Source organism: Pelodiscus sinensis, chromosome 5 (genome assembly GCF_049634645.1).
Source record: "Pelodiscus sinensis isolate JC-2024 chromosome 5, ASM4963464v1, whole genome shotgun sequence".
Lineage (NCBI taxonomy): Eukaryota > Metazoa > Chordata > Testudines > Trionychidae > Pelodiscus > Pelodiscus sinensis.
The window spans coordinates 26,472,538-26,499,771 of NC_134715.1; the positions used below are offsets into that span (position 1 = coordinate 26,472,538).

General features: G+C 42.0%; 1 long non-coding RNA gene across 1 annotated transcript in view; it reads right to left on the reverse strand.

Moving 5' to 3' along the window:
* Positions 1-11,149: 11,149 nt before the first annotated feature.
* LOC112545157 (uncharacterized) overlaps positions 11,150-27,234 on the reverse strand; it is a 50,999-nt gene continuing 34,914 nt past the window's right edge. The window contains exons 4-7 of the long non-coding RNA XR_012903795.1: positions 21,737-21,833; positions 17,854-17,981; positions 14,261-14,396; positions 11,150-11,982 (exon numbers count right to left, since the gene is read on the reverse strand). This is a non-coding gene — a long non-coding RNA (uncharacterized LOC112545157). The remainder of the gene's footprint in view (positions 11,983-14,260; positions 14,397-17,853; positions 17,982-21,736; positions 21,834-27,234) is intronic.

Below are 27,234 nucleotides of genomic sequence, written 5' to 3' on the forward strand. Positions count from 1 at the left end.
ACCGCACAAATCTTCAGTATCCCTTTTAATGGGGGTGGGAAGTGATGAGATTGCACAGAAGGATTCTCTGTCCCTTTTGTGTATGCAAAATAAAGCTGTGGTGACTAGCTTTGCTGAAGCCTAGAAAAGAGGCTTGTGAGCAGCCCAGGAAAGTTACAAGTTCAGGGTGACTAGAAAGGGCCAAGTAACAGTGGTGGAATATTTGATTATTCAGAAACACAGAGAGTCACATGTGTGATGAGGGGGAGAACCACATAATAAATTGCTGGGTGCAAAGGTTACAGACCTCATGAGATAGATGTATGTGCCGACCTGGTGGTCATGGTACATGAAGGAACCAATGCAATAGGGAAAGGTAGCAAAGAGGTCCTGGAGACCAAATGTAGGCTGCTTAAGTAAGAGAGCAAAGTCCAAGCCCACTGTGACAGCTTCTCTGACATGCTTCTAATTCCATGCACAGGGCTGGAAAGACACACAATACTGCAGGGTCTCAATGCATGGATGAGATGGGGTTCTAGGGAGGACAGTTTTAGCTTTATTAGGAACTGGGGGACCTTTTGGGGAAGGAAAAGCCTCTATTTTGAAATTGTTGGTAAACTACAGGTAGGAGCTGGTCAGGAAGCATCAAGCAGAAGAGTCTTAATTAAATATGGCACATGAAAGGCAAGCAACTGAATATTGATAAAATGTATAGGTAGTTCTAGACTAATGCTAGAAGTGAAAATACTAAGGTGAACTAGAGTGCCTGGCATTCAATAAGGATATTGATATAGTACACATCTCAGAAATATGGTGAAATGAGGTGAATCAATGGGACACAGTAAAACCAGCCTACACTATAGAAATAAGAGCAGAGTGCCCTGGTGGGGGACCTGACATTGTAGGATGCAATTCAGACCAGTGAAGGAGGTGCTATGTCACCACCTTCCCTGCAAACTGGAGTGCCTCTCACTGCTTTGCTTCTGTAATTCCCAATCTGGGCTCCCAACAGCACTTGGGCCATACCTTGAGGCTACGTCTACACTGGCAGCTTCTTGCACAAGAACTGTTTTGCGGAAGAGTTCTTGTGCAAAAACTCTTCCACAAGAGCGCATCCACACTGCCATGTGCATTTGCGCAAGAGTGTCCACGGCAGTGTGGATGCTCTCTTGCTCAAGAAAGCTCTGATGGCCATTTTAGCCATAGGGGTTTCTTGCGCCTGTCTACACTGCCTTCTTGTGGAAGAGCTCTTGCACAAGAGGATTTATTCCTCGTGGGGAGAGGCATAACTCTTCCAGAAGAATCCCTCTTTTCTGATGCTTTACTGTAAATTTACTTGTGCAACAATGCGCGTGCAGTGTAGACACCCAGCAAGTTTATACGCAAGAATAGCTGTTCTTTCGCAAAAAAACTGCAGTATTATCGTAGCTTGAGTGTCTGTGCACAGCCACAATCCTGGTCCAGAGACTGACCGCTGCAACCTGTCATCAAACACCAACCATACATTGGGTTTTAGCAGCCTTGGTTACTACTTGCAAGGATGACCTTAATGTACTCCCATTCCTGGATTCCCCCCTAACAGTGTGTGTTGTGCACTGTCCAGCCTTTTCCTGGGTGGTCTAGCTATATTAGGTCCATTGTTCCTCTAAGGGGATCAATATACAGCAGTCTGAACCCTTAAATGGAATTACCTACACTGTTCACAGCACTGGATGGCTGTGTCTACATTGGCACCCCTTTCCGGAAAAGGGATGCTAATGAGACCAGTTGGAATTGCAAATGCTGCGGGGGATTTAAATATCCCCCACGGCATTTGCATGAACATGGCTGCCGTTTTTTTCCAGCTCAGGGTTTTGCCGGAGAAAAGCGCCAGTCTAGACGGGATCTTGCGGAAAATAAGCCCTTTTCTGGAAGATCCCTTATTCCTACTTGAAAGCCAATGTAGACACAGCCGATTAGTTTCATGAAAGAATAAAACAAGACAGTTATTTTGCAAGAATACAAGTGTAAGGCATTGAAATCAGGGCTGGTTACAAGAAAAATAAAGATAAAATGCTTCCTAAACTTAACAAACAAACAAGACTTAGATCATGGTGAGATTGCTACTGGAGTTTCCCACTAACATTGCTGAGCAAGATCAGGTCTAAATCTCCCCTGCGGGCCGTAGCCTGGTTCTTTTATTTTCTTTGAGGAAAGAGATGAATAAGGAGAGAAAACTGGGGGTGTTTTTGTCCGTCACTTTTATAGTTGTCGCCCTTTGAAATGCACTTTCAGGGTGGGGGATACACCTAGATCAGTTCCTTCCTGCTATGAGAATAGAGATAACGGAGTCTACTTGTGACAGAAGTTCTATGTGGCTGTGTGCTAAAACACAGATCAATCTGTTCCTCACTCTCTTTGCTGCCAAAGAACGGCCACTTGATTGCCCATCAACTTTGATCATACCTACCTAGAGGCATCAACTAATCCCTTCTTGTCTTTAAGGAACAGGTTTACCATACACCCTCTTCCAACTTGTCTGGTGAACACATTGTAGTCATAATTTCAGCTTCTGTTCATATTTTGTGATGTGCAATTTGTATAGACATTTCACAGAAGGGTACTGTTGACTGAGGAGTCATTCATTTTCAAATGCTACCTCACAAGGTATATTTGGTACAAAGATTGTGGAGTATGAATATGGGGATGCATTCAGTCACTGTTGGTATGTGGCCAGGCACAATTAGAGAAGAAAGAGAAAGGGAAATAAAATCTACAATCTTACCAGAGCAAGACAGAGAGTGAGTATGAAGGCTGGAGGAGAACTTGGGAGGAAATATAGTTAGTGGGAAAAGGAATTGATCAAAAAGCTGTGAGATGAAAATATATCCTGAAAATGGTGAGAAGCCCGCCCACCCACAGAGGACCTGAAGTACATGAACAGAGCTGTTTGAATACCTATTGCTGGAAATGCAGTTCAAAGGACAAGTGAGGCCCTACTAAAAGAAGAAACTCTGCTTGTGGATAAACTCAATGAAAAGAGATGCAGCTACAGGAATCTCAAATCTAAGGAACTCTTCAAGCCAAAACAAGCAAAGAATGGGATAGCAAGAGACATGGTGCTGCTCTGACAGCCAAGGAGTAGCCAATTTGATTCTTCTAAGTGACACTGTACCTTATTAAGGAAACTTTTTAATTCTTATTCACAACAAAGCATTTGGTGCAAACTGCACAGAGTGTACAGGCTCAAAAGATTAAGGAGCTGGTAACCTAGAATTTATTAGTATAATTTGTAAATGTTTGGTAATGTTCTATATTATTTCTGTACCTGGTATTATTTTGGGGTTTCCCCTTATAAAGTTCTAAATATTTCAGATGATCCATTTTACCTCAGCATCTCTTCACAGTTAGCATACCCTAGCCAGATCACCACATATGCCCTAATCCTATTCTATGAGCATGCTAAGCAAACACTGTACTGTTTAGCATGCTCCCATCTGTCCCTGACCCTCCTATGTCACACAAGAAACTGTGAGAGCCATGAGGTGGCCTATTACTCCTTTCTTCAGGGGCTTTGGGAGGTGTTCTTATGAGTTGGTTATTGTGCGGTGCTATTATTACTGGTTGTGGCTCTGAGCCCCATGAATGGCAAAGTCTTTAGGAGAAAGACTTTTTCTCTTTTGCCTCTCAGCACAGAGCAGAGAGGCCAAAAAGAGGAAAGGAGGATGGCTGGCTGTCTCACATGGACCTGGCAAGAGTCCACTCTACAGTTTGACCTAGTTCCCTCCCATCAGCTAACATGTCTCGTGCCAGTGACAAAGATATAGAATCATAGAATCATAGAATAATAGGACTGGAAGGGACCTCAAGAGGTCATCGAGTCCAGCCCCCCGCCCTCAAGGCAGGACCAAGCTCCACCTACACCATCCCTGACAGATGTCTATCTAACCTGTTCTTAAATATCTCCAGAGAGGGAGATTCCACCACCTCCCTTGGCAATTTATTCCAATATTTGACCACCCTGACAGTTAGGAATTTTTTCCTAATGTCCAATCTAAACCTCCCTTGCTGCACTTTAAGCCCATTACTCCTTGTCCTGTCCTCAGAAACCAAGAGGAACAAATTTTCTCCTTCCTCCTTGTGACACCCTTTTAGATATTTGAAAACCGCTATCATGTCCCCCCTTAATCTTCTTTTTTCCAAACTAAACAAGCCCAGTTCATGAAGCCTGGCTTCATAGGTCATGTTCTCTAGACCTTTAATCATTCTTGTCGCTCTTCTCTGTACCCTTTCCAATTTCTCCACATCTTTCTTGAAATGTGGCGCCCAGAACTGGACACAGTACTCCAGCTGAGGCCTAACTAGTGCAGAGTAGAGCGGCAGAATGACTTCACGAGTTTTGCTTACAACACAACTGTTGATACAACCTAGAATCATATTTGCTTTTTTGGCAACAGCATCACACTGTTGACTCATATTCAACTTGTGGTCCACTATGACCCCTAGATCCCTTTCCGCCATGCTCCTTCCTAGACAGTCGCTTCCCATCTTGTATGTATGGAACTGATTGTTCCTTCCTAAGTGGAGCACTTTGCATTTCTCTTTATTAAACCTCATCCTGTTTACCTCTGACCATTTCTCTAACTTGCTAAGGTCATTTTGAATTATGTCCCTATCCTCCAAAGAAGTCGCAACCCCACCCAGTTTGGTATCATCCGCAAACTTAATAAGCGTACTCTCTATCCCAATATCTACATCATTGATGAAGATATTGAACAGTACGGGTCCCAAAACAGACCCTTGCGGAACTCCACTTGTTATCCCTTTCCAGCAGGATTTAGAACCGTTAACAACAACTCTCTGACTACGGTTATCCAGCCAATTATGCACCCACCTTATCGTGGCCCTATCTAAGTTATATTTGCCTAGTTTATCAATAAGAATATCATGCGAGACCGTATCAAATGCCTTACTAAAGTCTAGGTATATGACATCCACCGCTTCTCCCTTATCCACAAGGCTCGTTATCTTATCAAAGAAAGCTATCAGATTAGTTTGGCATGACTTGTTCTTCACAAACCCATGCTGGCTATTCCCTATCACTTTATTACCTTCCAAGTGTTTGCATAGGATTTCCTTAATTACCTGCTCCATTATCTTCCCTGGGACAGACGTTAAACTGACCGGTCTGTAGTTTCCTGGGTTGTTCTTATTCCCCTTTTTATAGATGGGCACAATATTTGCCCTTTTCCAGTCTTCTGGAATCTCCCCTGTCTGCCATGATTTTTCAAAGATCATAGCTAAAGGCTCAGATACCTCCTCTATCAGCTCCTTGAGTATCCTGGGATGCATTTCATCAGGACCTGGTGACTTGCTGACATCTAACTTTCCTAAGTGACTTTTAATTTGTTCTTTGTGAATCCTATCTTCTAAACCTACCCTCTCTCTGCTTGTATTCACTACGTTAGGCACACCTCCAGACTTCTCGGTGAAGACCGAAACAAAGAAGTCATTGAGCATCTCCGCCATTTCCAAGTTTCCTGTTACTGCTTCTCCCTCCTCACTAAGCAGTGGGCCTACCCTATACTTCTAAGTCTAGAGCTAGGAAGCAAGAAATGCTTGGCTTTCCACATCACAGCACACCATTAGGTCACCTGGATTCAAAGACAACAACGCTTAAGTTTGAGAGGTTCTATAAGGTTTACATTTGTATGCAATCTCAGTCTCGGAGAGGTCATATTAAGATGATAGTACCAACGGAGGTCTTGAGGAGGAATGCACCAAGGCGTGGAGTCAATCAGGGAAAATAGTGGGGCAAACAGAGTTCTAAAAGAGTCAAATAAACTGATTATGAAGGATTCAGGGACACATAGGCCAAGAATAATAAAATTGGAGATAATGGGTATAGGCAGAGGCACAGGATAAATGTGGAGGAAATTAGGGTTACAGAGCGCACACTGAGAGAAAATTCAAACACACTGGAGATGGGAAGGGGGGTCACATAGGTCATGCAGAAATCTCTGGGTTCCTGTAAGGTTAAATGAGGATAGTTAAGGAGGCACTCGGGGTCACAGAGAGGTCAGTGATGAAGCATATCAAGTTCATGGGCGTCAAACGAGGACATGAAATAGAACACTGGAGTCAATCAGAAAAAACTGGGCTGCAGATACAGACACAGAGAAGACAATTAAGCCCATTTGAATGCTGTGTGGTCATGTAAGGCTGTGAATTGTAGACAAGGGAGAAACTGGGTCACACGGGGGCTAATGAGGAGAAATCTGGAGGCAATCCGAGTTACAGAGATGTAAATACCAGGCCATCTGAAGCCCCTGGGGGTCACACGGGGTCATGAAGAGTAAACCTGAAATCTCTGGGTTCCTGTAAGGTTAAATGAGGATAGATTAGGAGGCACTCGGGGTCACAGAGAGGTCAGTGATGAAGCATATCAAGATAATGGGGTCAAACGAGGTCATGAAATGGAAGCCTGGAGTCATGCAGGGGTCAATCAGGGAAAACTAGGCTGCAGTTAGTTGCCCAAAGTAGAAAATTTAGCCCATTTTGAATGAGGTGGGGTCGTGTAAGGCCATGTATTGTATAACTGGAGGCTATGGGGTCACCCGGGGTCAATGCGAAGTAATTTGCAGGCAATTAGAGCTTCAGAGAGGTCAATGGAAGGGCATTTAAGGCCACTGGGGTTACGTGGGGTCATGCAGAGTAAAGCTACAATCTCTGGGATTCTATAAAGTTAAATGAGGATAGATTAGGAGGTACTCGGGGTCACAGAGAGGTCAGTGCTGAAGCATATCAAGTTAATGGGGTCAAACGAAGTCATGGAGTGGAAGACTGGGGTCATGCAGGGGGTCAATCAGGGAAAACCAGGCTGCAGTTAGTTGCACAGAGGAGAAAATTTTGCCCATTTTGAATGATGTGGGGGTCGTGTAAGGCCACGTATTGTGTAACTGGAGGATATGGGGTCACCCGGGGTCAATGTGAAGTAATTTGCAGGCAATTAGAGCTTCAGCGAGGTCAGTGAGAGGGCATCTGAGGCCACTGGGGTTACACGGGGTCATGCAGCGTAAAGCTGAAATCTCTGGGTTCCTGTAAGGTTAAATGAGGATAGATTAGGAGGCATTTGGGGTCACAGAGAGGTCAGTGATGGGGCATATCAAGTTAATGGGGTCAAACGAGGTCATGGAGTGGAAGACTGGGGTCATGCAGGGGTCAATCAGGGAAAACCAGGCTGCAGTTAGTTGCACAGAGGAGAAAACTTTGCCCATTTTGAATGATGTGGGGTCGTGTAAGGCCACATATTGTGTAACTGGAGGATATGGGGTCACCCCGGGTCAATGCGAAATAATTTGCAGGCAATTAGACCTTCAGAGCGCTCATCTGAGGCCACTGGGGTTACACAGGGTCATGCAGAGTAAAGTTGAAATCTCTGGGTTCCTGTAAGATTAAATGAGGATAGAGTAGGAGGCACTCGGGGTCACAGAGAGGTCAGTGATGGGGCATATCAAGTTAATGGGGTCAAACGAGGTCATGGAGTGGAAGATTGGGGTCATGCAGGGGTCAATCAGGGAAAGCCAGGCTCCAGTGAGTCGCACAGAGGAGCAAATTTAGCCCATTTTGAATGATGTGGGGTCGTGTAAGGCCATGTATTGTATAACTGGAGGATATGGGGGTCATCCGGGGTCAATGCGAAGTAATTTGCAGGCAATTAGAGCTTCAGCGAGGTCAATGAGAGGGCATCTGAGGCCACTGGGGTTACACGGGGTCATGAAGAGTAAAACTGAAATCTCTGGGTTTCTGTAAGGTTAAATGAGGATAGAATAGGCGGCACTCGGGGTCAGTGATGGGGCATATCAAGCTAATGGGTTCAAATGAGGACATGAAATGGGGGGGGGTATCACTCAGGGATGACTAGACTGCAGTTGGATGCACAGAGGAGAAAATTTAACCCAGTTTTAATGATGTGGGTTCATGTAAGGCCATGTATTGTATGACTGGAGGATATGGGGAATCTGAAGCCACTGTGGCCATGCACTGCGAGGCTCAAATCTCTGCGTTCCTGTAAGGAATAATGAGGATAAATATGGAGGCATCTGGTGTCATGGATTGCAAATACAAAGTAATGGGTCTGCTGAGGTCATAAATTGCTAGTCTAGAAGCAATATGGTAAGGGTCAATAAGGTGCTATTTAGACACAATCTGCATCACGTTAAGGGCATAGGGAGAAATTGGAGTCAAGTGAATTGCTAAAGAGCAATTCTTGAAGCTGTGGGGCCAGTCAGGGCCAGTCAGGAAAATCTTCTCTGAAGCTAGAATCACAATGGAGCTAATGTATCGATTTTGTAGGCTGTGGACGTCATGAATTGAAAGGCTGGAGATGACTGGCTCATGCAGGGGACAGTGAGGGTACATTTGGAAGCAATGACAGCACAGTATCACTCTGCTTATCATGGGGGGGACGTGACACAATGAGGTGAAATATTTGCATCTGTGTAGCTGGTGCAGGGGCCAATAAGGCTAAGTGTTGCCCTAAGCAGGGAGCCTGGCATGACCCCACACTCTAGCCTTGTTCTTCTTGACTCTACATTACCCCACTGCCTGCAGAAATGCTCTCAGTGACCTTGATTTGCTCCACATTTTTCCTGATTGACCTGCTTGGTTCCACTACCTCTAGCTTTGCTCTCTGTGACTGCATGTGACTGTCCTGGCTCATGCATTGCCTTTGTTGACCTCCCATATGACCTCCTAACCTCCCTCTCACACATACATTTATTAATAGTGATCCCTTTGTGAACCCCCTTGCCTTGCCTTCCCCAATCTGTGTGACCCCCTGGCTGCCTCCACATTTCCCCTGCCTGACCAAGTTAGTCCCAGATTCACCCTCACTGATCCTGTTATGGCTCCTCGTCACCTCCAGTCTTGCCATAGTGATCCATGCAGACTTACTCAAAACCAAACCCTTGTGGCTGTGAGTTCAATTCCCTTGCCTGCTCCTTTAATTTGCACCGAGGAAGAGAACTTTCTCTCTTGTCTGATTGCTATAGCCAGGGGGAGCAAATAAAGGAGGAAGGATTCATGGTGACCACTTTACAAGTCCTCATAATGAGCAGGAGCTACATTAATTTTGCATAAAAAAGCAAGAGTATTAGCATTCGAGCAAGTTTCCCTGAGAGGAGACTAGCCCTACCCTGCTCATGTCATGTCAGAGGCCACAAAGATCTCTCAGCAGCTGTGGCTCTTTTCCAAAAGAGCCATGAGATGCCTGTTCCTCCCAGCTTGTTTAGCTCAACTGGTTAACCTGCAGTGCTATTACTACCGAGGTTGTAGGTTTGATACCCTCCTAGTAGGGTAATCCTGGCTCTATTGTTTGACTGGCACAGGCTGGAGTTAGGGGCAAAACAAGGAAAGGAGATAGGCCAACAACTCCTTGGCTGTGTCTACATTGACCCCTATTCTGTAATAGGGATGCAAATGTAGCACTTTGGAATAGGCAAATCCGTAGGGGATTTAAATATCCCCTGCGGCATTTGCATTAACATGGCTGCCGCTTTTTTCCGGCTTGTAGATAAGCTGGAGAAAAGCGCCAGAATGGACGCGATCCTCCGGAAAATAAGCTCTTTTCCGGAGGATCTCTTATTCCTACTTGAAAGAGATCCTCCGGAAAAGAGCTTATTTTCCGGATGATTGCATCCAGACTGGCGCTTTTCTCCGGCTTATCTACAAGCCGGAAAAAAGCAGCAGCCATGTTAATGCAAATGCCGCGGGGGATATTTAAATCCCCCGCGGATTTGCCTATTCCAAAGTGCTACATTTGCATCCCTATTACGGCATAGGGGCCAATGTAGACACAGCCCTTAAGTGGGAACTGGAACTCTTGGAAAAGCAGGCTTAATCCTACTATTGCTTGTGTACCACGGGTGGGCTCTACTGCTTTGCACAACCTGCTGGATGCCTATGAGGTAAAGAGAGGGCGCCAGGCTCTTGATCAAAGTAGTAAGGGTATGTCTAGACTTACTTTCACTTTTGAAAAAAGATATGCAAATTTGGCAGTAATTTGCGTATCTCCTTCCGATCACTTTTTTGAAAAAGCAAGCAGTTTAGACGCAGTTCTTTTGAAAAAAACACCCCTTTTTTTAAAGAATCTTCTTCCTCAAAAATTGAGATTTACAGGTTCTTTCGAAAAAAGGGTTTTTCTCCCCCGAAAGAACCACATCTAAACTGCTTGCTTTTTCGAAAAAACTCTTTCGAAAAAGTGATCAGAAGAAGATATGCAGATTATATCAAATTTGCATATCTTCTTTCGACAGTGAAAGTCCGTTTAGACGTACCCCAAGAATGTGCCTGTCTCCATTCCCTCACTCACTCACCAACTCGCTCGCTCTCTCACACTGCAAGAGAGCAGGGTGGTGAACACAGGCATCAATCGCCTCAAGTGCAATGCGAGTGAGGAATGGAGAATTAGATTAGATACCAGAAAAACCTAAATATAAGGACATCTAAGAACTGAAACAAGTTTCCAATGGAGATTGCGGACTCTTTATTATTGGAGATTTCTAAGAACAGGTGAGACAAACACTTGTCAAGGATGGTTGAGGTTTACTTAGTCTATCCCCCATGCCACAGCAGGACCAGATGACCTGTTGAGGTCCCTTCCAGTCCTACGTTTCTACGACCATGACTCTATAAACAGTTCTTTCTGAAATATGGTGGGATGACAGGCTGGCCAATGGATTCCTATCACGATATATACAGGAAGGACAGATGAGATCACAGACTTGGGGGGATTACATCTGAAACTAAACACTATGGCTGTGTCTACATTGGCACCCCTTTCCGGAAAAGGGATGCTAATGTAGACTTTGGAATAGGCAAATCCGCGGGGGATTTAAATATCCCCCGCGGCATTTGCATTAACATGACTGCCGCTTTTTTCCAGCTTGGGGAAAAGCCGGAGAAAAGCGCCAGTCTAGACGTTATTTTCCGGAAAATAAAGCCTTTTCCGGAGGATTGCTTATTCAAGTAGGAATAAGAAATCCTCCGGAAAAGACTTTATTTTCCGGAGAATAACGTCTAGACTGGCGCTTTTCTCCGGCTTTTCCCCAAGCCGGAAAAAAGCGGCAGCCATGTTAATGCAAATGCCGCGGGGGATATTTAAATTCCCCGCAGATTTGCCTATTCCAAAGTCTACATTAGCATCCCTTTTCCGGAAGGGATGCCAGTGTAGACGTAGCCTATATGTAGCACTCCAAATTTTGAGGCAGAACAGTAGCATTATGTCAGCAACTGTCAGCCCACAATCATGTTGGTACACTCATAAGCAAGCTATCAGTAAATCCTCCCAGTTTCTAGATGGTTTCTCAGCAGGATGATATACTGAGGGAAAAACAGACAGCAGCACACTGATCAATATGCTGAGAATTTGTCTTATTATAGCCATCCATATTCATGATCGCCCCACCTGTTCAGGAGGGGCAAACACAAAGTTTGAATTAGTTAACTTTACTTTTGATCCTGACACATTTACACAATGTTTGCAGTCGAGATCACAAAAGAACGTGCAAAGCCAGAAGCAATTAGAAAACCAGTTTTCATACATTTCATTAAACATTACATTAACAGAAGGGCAAAATGTGAAACCCATGCGAACAAAAAAGTGTTACTCAAGAAGGTTCCAAGGGAGCTATAGTAATTACTTGATGAAGTGGCTAATTTAGTTTAATTCTGAACAACTTGGAAGCAGATCCATCTCCAGCATAACCTCCTTTCTACGTACTCTGCACTCTTCCATATACCTCAAAACTATAGACGCATTTTTAAATTCTTAGTTCCAAGTGAAAATGGCTCCTAAATCCAGTCAGATATTTTCATGATACATCTCTAGAAGAAAAGATCAGTCACATTGTTTAGGAGTAGGTTGATTTTACAATGAGAAGGAGTCAGGCAGGAGAAGTGCTGTGCTGCTCACACCCCATTCCTCACTGCTCAGAGGCTTAAAACAACAGGACACTGCAAATACTGAAACAAAAAATGGAAGAATTAACATGTTTGCCAAACAATGTTCCACACACATCAAGATACGTTAATATAGATAAATCATGCCGGATATATCAAGAGAGAACAATCGCCTAGATGCAGACATTGTACTTCTATTACAAATCCGTTCTTCCATTATTTACACAGTTCCACTCTGTAAGGTATGCAACACATAAACTGATCATTGAGACAGTGAAGTAAACACGTGTGTAGAGAACAATGATGATTTATTTTACATTTTCATGCAGTCTGTATTGCCAAAAATTCATACTTAAGTACCTAAAACTAGGCACCTAAATTAAGTAATTAGGCTTCTAAATAAGCTGCCTGTTTTCAGAATTTCAAGCACATAGAATTTTCACAGAGACATAACACTGTTTTCCTATTTACGTTTTCTATATGACAGATAACCGTCATGTCTAAGTCTTAATATCAGTTTTCTTTGTGTTTCAGGGGTGATTGGATTCAGGATGTTTGTTTAAAATCCTTATAAAGATAGACACAAGCCTCAATTACAAACGTTCTGAAAGTTTGTGGAAAATGGGATCTGGATTCATTTCCATTTTCAATACATCTTTTATTTATCATAAAAACTGGCAGAATCTCTCTTTGGAAATGTGTATATCAGACTGACTCAAGAAATTATCATTTAGATAAATAAATAAAGTATTTCCCCTTTTCCATGCCTGCAGCAGTTCGAATCCTTCACCGATTTTTATCAAAAGGCCAAGTGAGGGTTATTAATACATCTGAGTTATAGTCTTGTTCATGTACTCAGACTCAGTTTAAGGAAAAGAACTTTGAACTTTCCCCCTTAAAAAAAACCCAGTACCCTCTTGCATTGCACACTGCACTGCAAAGAAGAGAAAAAATGTATAATGTGACATGCATTTGAGAAGATGGAAAGGAAAGAAAAATCAAGTTAATCAAATGAAGATGAGATGGGTTTAGCTGCAGATGTGTTAACAATAAGAATTAACTCTGCTTCATACAGAAGTGTACTGCATTGGCATACAGGGCTCAGATCAGCACCACAACACCTGGAGCAGTGCTAATCTCACCAGAATGAGACTATGAAGACTCAGTTTGATCCTTTGTGTTTAGTTTCCAGAATTCTTCCTGAGGAGATCAGCAGCACCAATATTTCCATATCAGGGTTGATTGTTTTAAATCACAAAATATTTAAATCCCTGATTTTAATCATGATTTAAATCTGCAATCAGGCAGCATTGAAATAATGAATTTCAATCTTGTGTTCATTTGTACTTTTTTGTTATTTTCCCAAACTTAGAGGTTGGTAGATATTAAAACATGTAGATTTGCCTTTTCACTGAATTTGATATTTCTTTTTGCTGAACAGGAGTTTACATCAGCTATTCCTATTTATTTACCTTAACGGACATTTATTTAAAGTCTTAATTTTGAAATTCTGATGTTAGAAAATGGTGAGTGGCATATTTCTTATATACTAGATGATAGAAATCACAAGTGAACATCAATTCTATTTGGTTGGAAACTGGAATTCAAAATAGAAATTTGAAAAAAAAAACATTTTTAGTACTTAAATGCACTGGTTACATGAGGAAAAAGTTACTCTAACACATTTTGCATTTAAAACAAACTAATGTGTTAAGCTAAGGAAGTATGGAAGTGATTCTTGCTAGTCACTGTATGCTTCAGTGTTTCAGATTTCATCCTCGCACTTAGTTTCTTTACATGGACAGGAAGAAGAAAAACAAGCTTTTTTGCCTTTTCAACTCCCCACTGATTTCGTAACTGCAAATGAACAAGTCAATGAATTGAATTAGCTGAATAAACTGAAGTATGTATAATCCATGCACCTGCAGAAGAGGTTACAGCTGTCAAAAGCTGGGTTAGCAGCCTAGCACACTGTGGGTTTAGGTGCTTAGCCAGTAACCTCCAGTTCTGTGGTTTGACATTCTTTAAAACTTTAGTAGTAAACATGTACCACTTAATATTGTTTATTTAGTATAAAGTATTTTACAGAGCAGTCATCAAATGTAATTTTAAATACAATTATTTCTAAAAAAACAATTTAAATTTCAAAAAATCTAATTTTTTTAAAGAATTATTCATTTGTATCCATCCTGTTTCATGCTATGCACTGCCTGTGCAACATGTATCTTCCATCTCTGGCTGTTCCCCTGCAGCAAGACCTTTTCCTTGCATCCCCTTGAGATCAGATTCTGTGAACTTCACAAGTACATCGGAGTTCTCAAAATTCTGCTTAACTCATTACCTCCTATCAAACTTGCCTTCCATTGGCACATAGAGAACAGCAACATAGTGTCAAAGGAGCTCTGTGATCCTGAAGAGGGTGCTCCTACCAGCACACTAGTCCCATAGTCCAAGTGGCATGAGGGCAGGACAGCCATCTGTTTTAAAACACAAACAGACCATATAAAGCAGGCAAGGAAGTTATGAAATAAGCTTCTATTCAGAGCTCTAAAAAAAATCTATTTGTAATTTTTCCATAGTACTGAAATTTGCTAAAAGGAAGACTGTTCACATGGAGTAGCTAGGGTAGGGCCAATTGGTGATACCCCGACTCCACAAATAAACCCATGGAAGTCAATGGAAGCTGTTAGGTGCTCAGGCATTTGAAAGAAAGGTTACTAATTAAGGGTATGTATACACTACCACCCTAGTTTGAACTAGGGTGGTTAATGTAGTCAATCAAAGTTGCAAATGAAGCCCGGGATTTAAATATCCCGGACTTCATTTGCACCTTGCCGGGCGCTGCCATTTTAAAATCCCTGTTAGTTCGGACTCTGTGCCCGCGGCTACACGCAGCACGGAGTAGGCAGTTCGAATTAGGCTTTCTAATTCGAACTACTGTTACTCCTCGTGGAACGAGGTGCTTAAGGACACATATCCTAAGGTGCTTAAGGAGAGGGTACTTACTTTTCAATAACTAGAGTTCTTCAGGGTATTCTGTCCCTGGATGTGCTTCAGGTTGACAACCCTCCCAGTTTCACCAGGAGTCTAATGGAATTAGGCTTAATCTCTCAGAGGCTACTGCAGCCAATCTGGGAGATATTCAGCTGTTGAAATCCAACAGTGCAGCGGGGCTATGGCAGGCCGCAGCCTACCATGGCCCCACGGTGCTCCCAGAAGTGGCTGGTACTTCCCTGCAGTCCCTGGAAGTACAGGGGGTTCCCCACATGCAGCCCCTGCTCTGAGTGCTGACTCCACAGCTCCCATTATACAAGAACCATAGATAGTCTAGAACCCTTGGCAGTACATAAACTCATTCAGCAAGCCCGTGCTTATATGGGCTGTATGTAGTCCTGAGCTAGACTGAAGACACCAAAAATGTTGTGTCTCATGTGGCGTAATAAATACTGACGCTCATGTAAGAGCTGAAGGAAGTGCCTTACTGTTGTCTGAAGCCTCAGCTGTAGTTAGTGATTAAACTGGAAACGGTGGAGAACCGGTCCCCTAGCACATGGGCTCTATCAGTTCAGGCAGCCAAATTAGGCCCATGAAATCTATTGACTAGTTGCTTATATCCCTACCCCAGGACAGAATCCTCTTCTGCATCCACAGCCCCACCCTGTCCCTGCACTCCATTCCCCTGCCCCAGATCATAACCCCCTCCTTCACCCAAACTCCCTCAGACCACATACCATCTCCTGCACCCCAGTCCCATACCTTGTGCACCCTTCTGCACTCAACCTCCATGTTAGACCCCACACCTCCCACACAGAAAAGTGTGGCTCTTGACCACTTTCCAAAATCTTGGAGTGGCCCCCCCACCAAAAATTATTGCACACCCCTGCTCTAGTCTATTTGCCAGCAGCTGGGAGTGGGTGACAGGGGATGGATCACTTGATGATTACCTGTTCTGTACATTCAGTTTGAAGCATTTGCATTAGCCACTGTTGGAAGTCAGGATACTGGGCTAGATGGACCATTGGTCTGACCCAGTATGGCCATTCATCTAGGCAGGGAAAGACTGTGGGAACATTTCAACTCTACTAAGAGGACCTCTGTGAAAACTCATAGGTCCATGATATAGATGATGTTCTGGGCCAATGATGAAACACAGAAAACATCTATGGGAGGGATGCATGGTGACATGAAAACACGTTTTGAAGTTTGAGGACAGTAAACTAATCCTCCTGGTTCAGGGATGGGATTATGGTAGCAAGTCTCCATCCTGAAATGCTTTGAAAGGATACAGGTGTTCAGGTTCCTGAGGTTTAGTCTCCAACCCCCATTTCTTTAGGGAGCCAGGAAATATTTGGAGTAAAAGCCTCTTCCCACAAATTCTGAGGCAGTTGGTACTTTTGTTTCTAGGCTGAAGAGGGACTGAAATTCTTGTTTCAAAAGATCCTAGTGAAACAGATCCCTGACGGGTGAAGAAGGAGAGGAGAATAGAATGGAAGTGGAGAGAGTAACATATTGCCACAACCTTTAAAATCCACCTGTCTGTGGTGACATATTCCTAAGTGGGTAAGAATGTGTCAGGTGGTTCCCAAAGGAAGGGTTGTAATTGGGTTCACACAGCACATTTAGAGAAGGGGATAGTTTATGGCCCTTAACTAGGCCATCAGAATTGTTGTTTGGGGCAGGTCAGAGTATGAAGGTTGTCACTGGAGTTGTCCCTTAACTATGAGTCCAAGGTCTCCTTCTCAGAGGCTCTGTAGGTCTGGAATAGGCCTGGTATTATTGATGTTGGAATGGCTGGGATTATTGTGCTGACTGAAATGGATTGGAATATCTCTTTTTTCAGGAATGTAGATTCTAAACAACCTCAGAGTAACCCTCTAACCCTTGAGGAAGTGAAATGAGTTGTCAGTATCGCAGCTGATTTTTTAAAAAGGCTTCAGAGGTCATTATGGCAATTATAGGTGAGTAAGCCTAACTTCAGTGCCAGGTAATTGGGTTGAAGCTATAGTAAAGAACAGAATTATCAGACAATATGTTAATGACACAACTTTTGTAAAGGAAAAAAATATCTCACCAATCAATTAGAATTAATTCAGGGAGAGAATAACGATGAACAAGGGTGATCTAGTGGAAATAGTGTTCATTGTCCTTCAGAAAGCCTTTGACAAGAACTCCTCACCAAAGGCTGTTAAGCAAAGTAAGCAGTCTTGGGATAAGAGGATCAGAAACTGATTGAAAAATTGGAAACACAACGTAGAAATAAATGGTCAGTTTTCACAAGGGAGAGAGGTACAAGATTCCAAGGACCTGTACTGCGACTGGTGTTGTTCATAAATGATCTAGAAAAAGAGGGTACACTAAGGTGGCAGATGGTACAAAATTTCTCAAGATACTTAAGCCCAAAGCTGACTGCAAAGAGTTACAAAAGCATCTCACGAAATTCACTGAAGATGAAATTCAGTGTTGATAAATGCAAAGTAATGCTCATTGGAAAAAATAATCCCAGCTGCACATACAAAATGATGGCGTCTAAATGAGCACTTACCACTCACAAAAGAGATCTTGGAGTCATTGTGGATAGTTCCCTGAAAATGTCTTTTCAGTGTGCAGCACCGGACCAACAAGGCTAACAGTGTTAGGAACCAGTAAGATAGGGATCGATAATGAATGGAAAATATCATAATGCTATTATATAAACCTATGGGATGACCATATTTTGAATAATGCATGCAGTATTCATCTCCCCATTTCAAACAAGACATTAGAATTGGAAAAGATACAGAGAAGTGCAATGAAAATTATGAGGGGTATGGAACAGCATCTGTATGAAGAGCGATTATAAAGACGGGGACAATTCAGATTAGAAAAGAGAGAATAAAGGGAGACACAATAGAGGCCTATAAAATCATATATGGTGTGGAGAAAGAGAATACTTACTCCTTCACATAACACAAGAACTGGAGGCCACCAACTGAAATTATTAGGCAATAGGTTCTCAGCAAACAAAAGGAAGTTTTTCTCCACATAACACATTCAACCTGTGGAACTTGTTGCCACTGGATGTTCTGAAAAAAATTAAAAATTGTTAAAAATATTAGATAAGTTCACATACCAGCTCCATCAATGGACATTAGCCAATCTGGTTGGGGTGCAATTCCATGCTCTGGGCATCCCTAAATCTCTTTCAGAAGTATAAGGCTATGGCTACTCAGAGGAGGATACTGGACCACCGGTCTGATTCAGGATAGCCATTTTTAGGGTTAGTGCATAGAACTGAGAATTTTTTTCAGTGGAATAAGCTGTTTCAGCAAAGCTGCATCATTTCACAGGGATGTATCTGTTTCAATAAAAGTTTTGCCAGGAATGCAAGAAAAGGACTCACGCAGACTCAGTAGCCTGCAGAACAGACTCAGGAGTTGGGAAACCAGATTTCAACCTCTGCTCTGCCTGTTCATAACTAAGTTGTATTACATCCCAGATCACTCAAACCCCTACAGAGCAGGGACTTGACCTTTGGTCTCATCCACATCCAATGCAAGTACTGTAACCTCCCAATCACACAGTGACTTGCACACCATGCAAATGAATATTTCATAAGGGTTTGTGTTCAATATTATTAATTCCATTTTACAGGTGGGGAAATGGAGGCAGAAACCGGTGAGGTGAGATATGCAAGGTCACACAGGAAATGTTTCTCATGAACAGGTTGCCGAAAACTAATCAAATCAGAAATTCTATTTTATTTTATGACTTATTATAGACAAGTATCTTTTTTTAACTGATTATCTTTATACAATCAATCCATGCAAACTGTGTTGACAGCTATGTATCAATAAGAAATGTACACATGTTCAGTGATGCCCTGAAACCTACTGAACATTTGACAAGCCACACGAGATTATGCTATGCTTGGAAATTAAAAGGAAAGAGAATCCACTGGTCTCGACTATTTGAATAAAGTATTTAGATTGCTAGCCTTCACATGCTCTGTTTTTTCATGTTTTCAGTGTCAAGGTATTTGCTGATATATTTTTTAAAGAAATCGTCCTTTCCACAGCCATCTATCCGGATCCATTTTCACAGCTTCTACTTAACCTAGGAATTTTATGTTCTTTCCGGATTTCGTGTCTCTATATTTAAGATAAGGAATGGAGTCTGGAGTCAGTGTGCTGTGTTGCTAGCAGGATATTGGGGAAATGGAAATGCTGGGTTCCATTCTCAGTTCTGCTACTGAATCCATTTTGTGATTATGGGAAAGTCACTTGACCTTTCTGTACCTCCATTTATGAATGAGTATAATAATACTCGGCGCAGCAAGGCTTTAATAATTGATATGGTTTGAGACCTTTGAGAGAAAGGCTCTTTATGGGCCTGATCCAAAGTTCACCCAAGTCACTGGGATCTGGGTATTGCTTTCAGAATCGGGCCCTAAGTGCAACGTGTTATTTTATTATTAATGAAAGCAAATTATTTCATTATCGGGGAGTCTACTTCAGCAAAAAAAAGAAAAGAACAAATAAAACCTCTCACTTTATCCATTCCATTGCTGAGAGGTGTTTGTGCAGGCAGGAAATCTAATAAGATCACTGCACTTAGCTTTGGTGACAGACGACCAAAGAAAATGTTGACTCCTTAGAAGAGGAAAGCTTGACAATGCAGCAGTACAAGTCATAGGGAAAAACTACACAATGACTCATTATTTATTAACAAATAAACAACCCACAGCAGGATGTAGTAGTCTGGGATGGATGGATGGCTCATAAGGAGCGGAGGAAACTGCAAGACAACTGGAATATTATGACTATCTTTAACCACACAATGCAATTGGAGATTTCGTTTCACAGTTATTGCAGTTCTCTAATTCCATGTACACCATTCTGAAGTGACACAGAAAGGTTTCCCATGGTCAATAATTCCTTTGGAAGCATTTTTCTCAAACATTCCTGCTCATTTTATTTTTAAAGAACTGTCTAAATTGGGTAAAGTGGCTTTGAGAAACAAACACAAAAGCAATGTATTGAAAACAAAATTGACAATACCAAGTGTTCAAAATTCAAGTCAGGCCTCCGCCCTCAAAAATGAGAGTGGCTTTACAATAATGATTTTTTTAAATAATAATACATTGTGTTTAAAATCAGTGGGAGTTAGGCACCTAAATACTTTTCAGGATCTGGGCCAAACCGTTCTATATAAGAGGTAAGTATATGTATATACTCTTGGTAAGGAAATTTTAGATTTTGCCACACCTCATCAGTTGTCCCTTGTTTTTGTGAAATCGTGTTTGGGTGGGACGCAGGCTTCAGTTCACAGTTCAGGAGTAGGACTAGTTCCGATAAAAGATTCTGGATTTGGACCCCCTTCTTAGCTGAGAGTCCGTTTCTTCAGAAAATAGACCTTTCAACCATCATTCCCCTGAGTGAACTGCTTCGGGCTCTCACTTGGCTGGTATACTACTCATGTACATTGTCAGGAAATTCTGTAGGACCAGCTTCTGGCACCCTCATACCAAGAAGGGCTTTATAATAGTGGAAAATTTCAACTATCCCCGTATTGACTGGGGACATGTCACCTCAGAGATAAAATATCTTGATTCCTTAAATGACTGCTTCTTGAAGCAGCTGGTACTGATACCCACAAGGGGAGAGGCAATTCTTGATTTAGTCCTAAGTGGATCCCAGGATCTGGTCCAAGGGGTAAATATAACTAGACCACTTGGAAACAGTGACCATAATGTAATAAAATGTAACATCCCTGTGGTGGGGAAAACACTTCAGCAGCTCAACACTGTGGCATTTAATTTCAGAAAGGGGAACTACACAAAAATGAGGTTAAACAGAAATTAAAAGGTACAGTGACAAAAGTAAAATCCTTGCAAGCTGTATGGAAACTTTATAAAGTCACCATAATATAGGCCCAACTTAAATGTATACCCCAAATTAAATAACACAGTAAGAGAACAAAAAAAGTGCCACTGTGGTTAACCACTAAGTAAAAGAAGCAGTGAGAGATAAAAAGGCATCGTTTAAAAAGTGGAAGTTAAATACAAAGAGGAAAATAGAAAGGAACATAAACTCTGTCAAATTAAGTGTAAAAATATAATAAGAAAAGCCAAATAAGAGTTTGAAGAACAACTTGCCAAAAACTCAAAAAGTAATAGCAAAATGTTTTAAGTACATCAGAAGCAGGAACCCTGCTAAACAACCAGTGGGGCCCCTGGATGATTGAGATGCTAAAGGAGCACTCAAAGATGATAAGGTCATTGTGGAGAAACTAAATTAATTCTTTGCTTCTGTCTTCATGGCTGAGGCTGATAGGGAGAGTCTTAAACCTGAGCTGTTCTTTTTAAGTGACAAATCTGAGGAATTGTCCCAGATTGAGGTGTTGTTAGAGCAGGTTTTGTAACAAATTAATAAACTTAACAGTAACAAGTCACTGGAACCAGATAGCATTCACCCAAGAGTTCTGAAAGAACTCAAATGGGAAATTGCGTAACTATTAATTGTGGTTTGTAACCTATCCTTTAAGTCAGCACCTGTATCCAATGACTGGAAGATAGCTAATGTGACGCCAATATTTAAAAAGGGCTCTAGATTGATCCTGGCAATTACAGACTGGTAAGTCTAATGTCAGTACCGTGCAAATTAGTTGAACCTATAGTAAAGAATAAAATTGTCAGACACATAGATAAATATAATTTGATGGGGAAAAGTCAACATGGTTTCTGTAACAGGAAATTATGCCTCACCAATCTACTAGAATTCTTTGAGGGGGGTCAACAAGCATGCGGACAAGAGGGATCCAGTGGATAGAGTATACTTACATTTCCAGAAAGCCTTTGACAAAGTCCCTCAGCAAAGGCTCTTAAGTAAAGTTAATTGTCATGGGATAAGAGGGAAGGTCCTCTCATCGATTGATACCTGGTTAAAAGACAGGAAACAAAGAGTAGGAATAAATGGTAAGTTTTCAGAACAGAGAGAGATATCTAGTCGTGTCCCCCAAGGGTCTGTACTGGAACCAATTGTATTCAACCTATGTATAAATGATCTGGAGAAAGGGGTAAACAGTAATGTGGCAAAATTTGCAGATGATACTAAACTTCTCAAGATAGTTAAGACCAAAGTAGACTGTGAAGAACTTCAAAAAGATCTCATAAAATTAAGTGATTGGGCAACAAAATGGCAAATGAAATTTAATGAATAAATGTAAAATAATGCATACTGGAAAAAATATTCCCAACTACACATACAAAACGATGGGAACTAATTTAGCTATAACTACTCAAGAGAGAGATCTTGGAGTCATTGTGGACAGTTCTCTGAAAACATCCACTCAATGTGCAGCAGCAGCCAAAAAAAGCAAACAGAATGTTAAGAATCATTAAAAAAGGATTGCAAAGGAGGCTACGTCTAGACTACAAGCCTCTTTCGAAAAAGAGTGTCTAGACTACAACCAGTACTTTCAAAAAAGCAAGCCGCGGTCGAGGTTTTCCGCGGTCGAAAAAACTGCAGGGGACTTTTTAAAAAAAAAAAAAAAAAAGCCTGTAGTCTAGAAACACCTTGAGAGAGAGAGAATATCTTATTGTTTCTGTATGAATCCACAGCATGCCCACATCTTGAATATTGCTTACAGATGTAGTTGCCTCATCTCAAAACAGATATATTGACATTGGAAAAAGTTCAAAAAAGGGTAACAAAAATTATTAGGGGTTTGGAATGGGTCCCATATGAAGAGAGATTAAAAAGACTGGGACTGTTCAGCTTAGAAAAGAGGAGACTAAGGGGGGGGATATGATAGTTAGTTAGTTAATGCCTATTACGCCCACTGGCATGTAGGGCAGCAACAAAGGTTCTACATTTTTGTTTGTGTTTGGCCATTTTCTTCAGTGTGTCCCAGTTGTAATTCATTCTCTTTGTGTCTGCCTCAACAGTACGCTGCCATGTTGTCTTGGGCCTCCCACGTTTTCGTCATCCTTCAGGAAGTTTTTCTTCACACAGTGTACAATCAAGCTATGGAACTCCTTGCTAGAGGATGTTGTGAAGACCAGGACTTTAAGAGGGTTCAAAGAAGAACTAGATAAATTTGTGGAGGTTAGGTCCATCAAATGGCTATTAGTTAGGATGGGTAGGAATGGTGTCCTCTGCCTCTGTTTGTCAGAAGCTGGAAATGGATGACAGGAGAGGGATCACTTGATGATTACCTGTTCTGGTCACTCCCTCTGGGGCATCTGGCAGTGGTCACTGTCGGCAGACAGGATACTGGGCTAGATGAACCATTGGTCTGACCCAATATGGCTGTTCTTCTGTACCATCACAGGAGTCCCACTGGCATCGATGCACTCCTGGCACAGTAACACACTGCTCAGAATGAGCACGCCTGACAGAACTGGACCCTATGGTTCTCCTGCAGAGATTCGTTGGCTTCCTTGATTCTGACTTTAGGCACAGGCCCAAACAAGAGCTGGTGCAGCACTGACGCTGGTGTTGCCCTATACGGCACTGTGACTCAGAGACTCCATGGTGAGTCAGAGTGCCTCCCCTGTGTCCTCTGCTTCTGGGAGGGAGAGGAGTGTTTGTAATTAATTATTTAGGCCCAGATGCACATAGGTCTTCAACACCCTAACATCCACCAAATTCAGTGGATATGAGATGCCTAAATACCTTTGAGGGTGTGGAGCTTACTGCTGGTCTACAAATGGCTACCCTCAACCCAATGCTATATCAATAAGTAGGGATGTGGGCACTGCTCCAAATATTCTATATTCACTTGATCTAGAGCAGAAGTGAGCAGGAGAATAAGTTTTAGTAGCTTGAGTATGGCTGTATAGGGTGGGGAAATGTTCTTAATCCCTGCACACTTGGTCATAAATCTGAGTCAACATCTAGCCCAGGGGTGAGGAAGCTAAGGCCTGGGGACTAGATGTGGCCCCCAGCTTGCCTGGATCTAGCCGCCGAGGTTTGGAATTCCCCCCTCCCAGCACTGGGGAGCCCACGCTGGTGTTCCCGCCACCTTGAATTCCTCTGTGAGGCTGGAGCACTCAAAATCTAATAACCTGGGCCCCCCAAGGCTCTGGTGTGTGAGGAGAATGTGATTTTCCTGTGGGTCAGCAACCCCTGACTCATAAAATGTCCCCACCCCACCCCTGATCTAGCTCATTATTTGGCCTAGACAGAACCCAATGTCATTGCTCAATTACAATTATCGGAAAGCCACAAGCACCTTTCTAATCCCGAAGTGTTTGGTTTTGGTGGGATTCCTTCCAACTTCCATTTTTTGTTTCATCAGCTCTTTATTTCGCTACATCTCCTTCTCATATAGTATAGTTAGTTATCTACGTCTTCAGGCTTTCTTTCAAGCCCATCCATTCCAGAAAGGGTTCCTTTCATCTTTAAAATGATGAGCCAAACTGGATTATGTTGGCATATATGAGAACAGAATTCGGCCCTGTGTTACTCAGGCCACTTTCAAGAAACCCTCCTTGTAAATCCCAGGCGAGGCCACTTCCCCTTCTGTTCCTGGCATATGCACTGAGCTCAGTCAAAGAGCAGGAATCATTAGGGAGAGAATTTTTACCTGTGCCAGTTCTGGACTAAACTTTGCCAGAGGCAAATAGATGTCCGTCTCCTCACATAATGAAACTGCAATTAAATATTTTTCTGCCATCCAACAATCACCTACTTTTCCTATGTGTTAGAGCCAGCTCTGGTTTTTAAACAGTTCCCAGGAATTACAATAGATCACATACTAGTCAACAATTCCATCCATTGCTAGTTAACTTTGATAAGTGGTTTTGGATCAGTCAGTGGCTGCTACTTAAAAAGAATTGTAATGAGCTCCTTTTGACTCTCATTGTCTTGACCTGCTGGATGCCTGTGGGTAGGCCCCCACCACTAGAAATTATTCCACTTTTTTTTAATGAATATAGTCTGTGTTGGAGAATTCTGCCATGGGCATCCCCAGCATTCCAAGGGGCTGAAGTCACCTGTTGAATAAGGAGGCAAAGCTCATAGCAAACCATATCAGCCAAAGGGAATTTAAAAAGCAGGAGCGAGAGAAGGTAGCAGTTTATAAACCAAAATAGGTAAAGGCAAACACCTGGGAGGGAGGCAAGGGAAGGGAAAGTTAGCAATACATAGCAAATAAAATAGAAGAGTGAAGTGGAATGTAAATAGATGAGAATGAAACTGGATTCTGGCATCTCCTACTATGTCATCTTCTGTAACATAAACTAGTTGAGGCAGGATAGGGGACGGTCCAAAGCAATAGTCAAGTGGGCAGAAGTAGTCAGGTACCTGGCAGGTGACTCTACATCAGAGGCAGTTCAAGGCAATGGTCAGTGGTCACAGAAGTCAGTAGCCAAAAGATTTAATCCAAAGGACTGGGCCACTGGATTAGGGAGGCAAGGTTATGAGAGGCAGCAAGGTAGGGTCAGGCAAAACAGCAAAGCATGGCAGTCAAGCATGCAGCCAATGGGCAATGGTTTGTTTCTCAGATAACTTCCTTTTCCTTTTGTGGACTTGTACAGTCCAAGTGCCCACTAGACTATCATGACCATCCAAATCATGAGTCTGAGGAGTGACTGCTGTGGACCTGTATACCTTTAGCACCGGCACTTTTGGTTGGAGGTGCTAATTCAATGCATGGCTGCGGTGCAGTGGCTAAGGATGCTGTCTAAGGACCTCTGGGCTTGGATCCGGATATCATCTCACCGTAGCCTTGTCATCCTTCCCCAGCTCCCTCCAGTTGTTTGTTATATTTGCTTTTTGGTTTGTGTCTTAAACTAGGTGCTCACTTTGTAAACCCTCATACACGTTTAACTACCTGTGAATAATCCCATGAAAATCAACAATATTGCTCATGGTAGTAAAGATAAGCATGTGCAAGCATTTGCAGGATCTGGGCCTCAGATTAGAAATTCTTTAGGGCAGGGACTATTTTCTATGTTCAGCATCCTAAGTCTTCTAGGCACTACCATAAAACAAATAATAAACAACTAATTCATCAATGGCAGTTGCACCCACTTACATCAGGCCTGAATTCGAACCAACCTCTTTATCTGGGCTCCCCTTTTTGCTGCTCCCTTTATTCCATTAGTAACTATATACACAGAAAAATGAACTGATTTCAGTAAAATGGCACTGACACACACACCTGGTTTCTCTCTCATTTTTATACAGTGATTACGCCACCTTCAAATTTTGGCCATAGTATCTAACACTTCACCAGACTCTTAGTTAACTTGCTTTCGTGCTGAATTTATCAAATGTTTATTGATGGCTTGTGTGTTACTTTATCTTTTTTGTAGTGGTTGTTAGTATACTTACTCGTTGTCTAATATGTTTGCAACATTTATTACCATTACCTTACAAAAGTAGTCAAGTACACGACTTTTAACAAATAAAACTGAAAGTGGGAGAAGATTTTTAGTTGGAGATATTAAAAATAGATTTTGAACCCTTTTTCCTATTTAAAATAGGTTCTCAAAATTCATTTTTAAATGGGCCAGATCCCCTGCTGCTGTTAATAAAACAACATCAAGTTGACAATATAATCCCATGCTTTTTGGAATAAATGCAAAATACAAATATATATATAACATGCAAACCCAGTACACAAAGTGAGAAAGCCATGCCCTTGTTCAGCAGATTCTGTTATTGTATTATTAGAGAAGTTAAATCATTAATAGACTGCAGGAAAAAATGTCTAGGTCCTATGAAAAGTCATAAATTGAAGCACAGCTAAAAACAAGAAATATAATCAATGGTCTAGATCAGTACAGGACAAAAACTTCCACACAACTAAGTCTGATCCAAATATATATATGTAGAAGCAAAAATGATATAGATCAAATTCTGCCATAATGCTAAATAGTTAAGACAAACACACGGTAATGAAACAACTGTCATATTTGCCTTTGTCCTCCCATTTTTTAAGCAAGTAATGTACATAATTCATTCAATCTTTGGAGAATGTAAAAATACAGTTTTCGTAAATTCTCACTTCCCAAAAATATTTTTGCATATATACACACTATGTATCTGCTCTGAATTATGCCTATGCAATGTTATTAAAGTGAGTTAGGGCTGTACAATGGATCCAAAGACAGAATTTGGCTCCATTTTTGTGCGCATGAAGTTTGCCCCAAGGACTAAGTAATACAGCAAGAGAGAGTATCCATAATGAGGAAGAGGGAAGTAGAAAGTTTATTTCTCCCTCTCATGGTTACAGCACTCTGACAAGAAGCGGAGTAGCACAAAGATCTACAAAAATCTTGGTTACAATGGGTGGTTATTCATTTAGTAGTAGCAATAACTGCAGCAA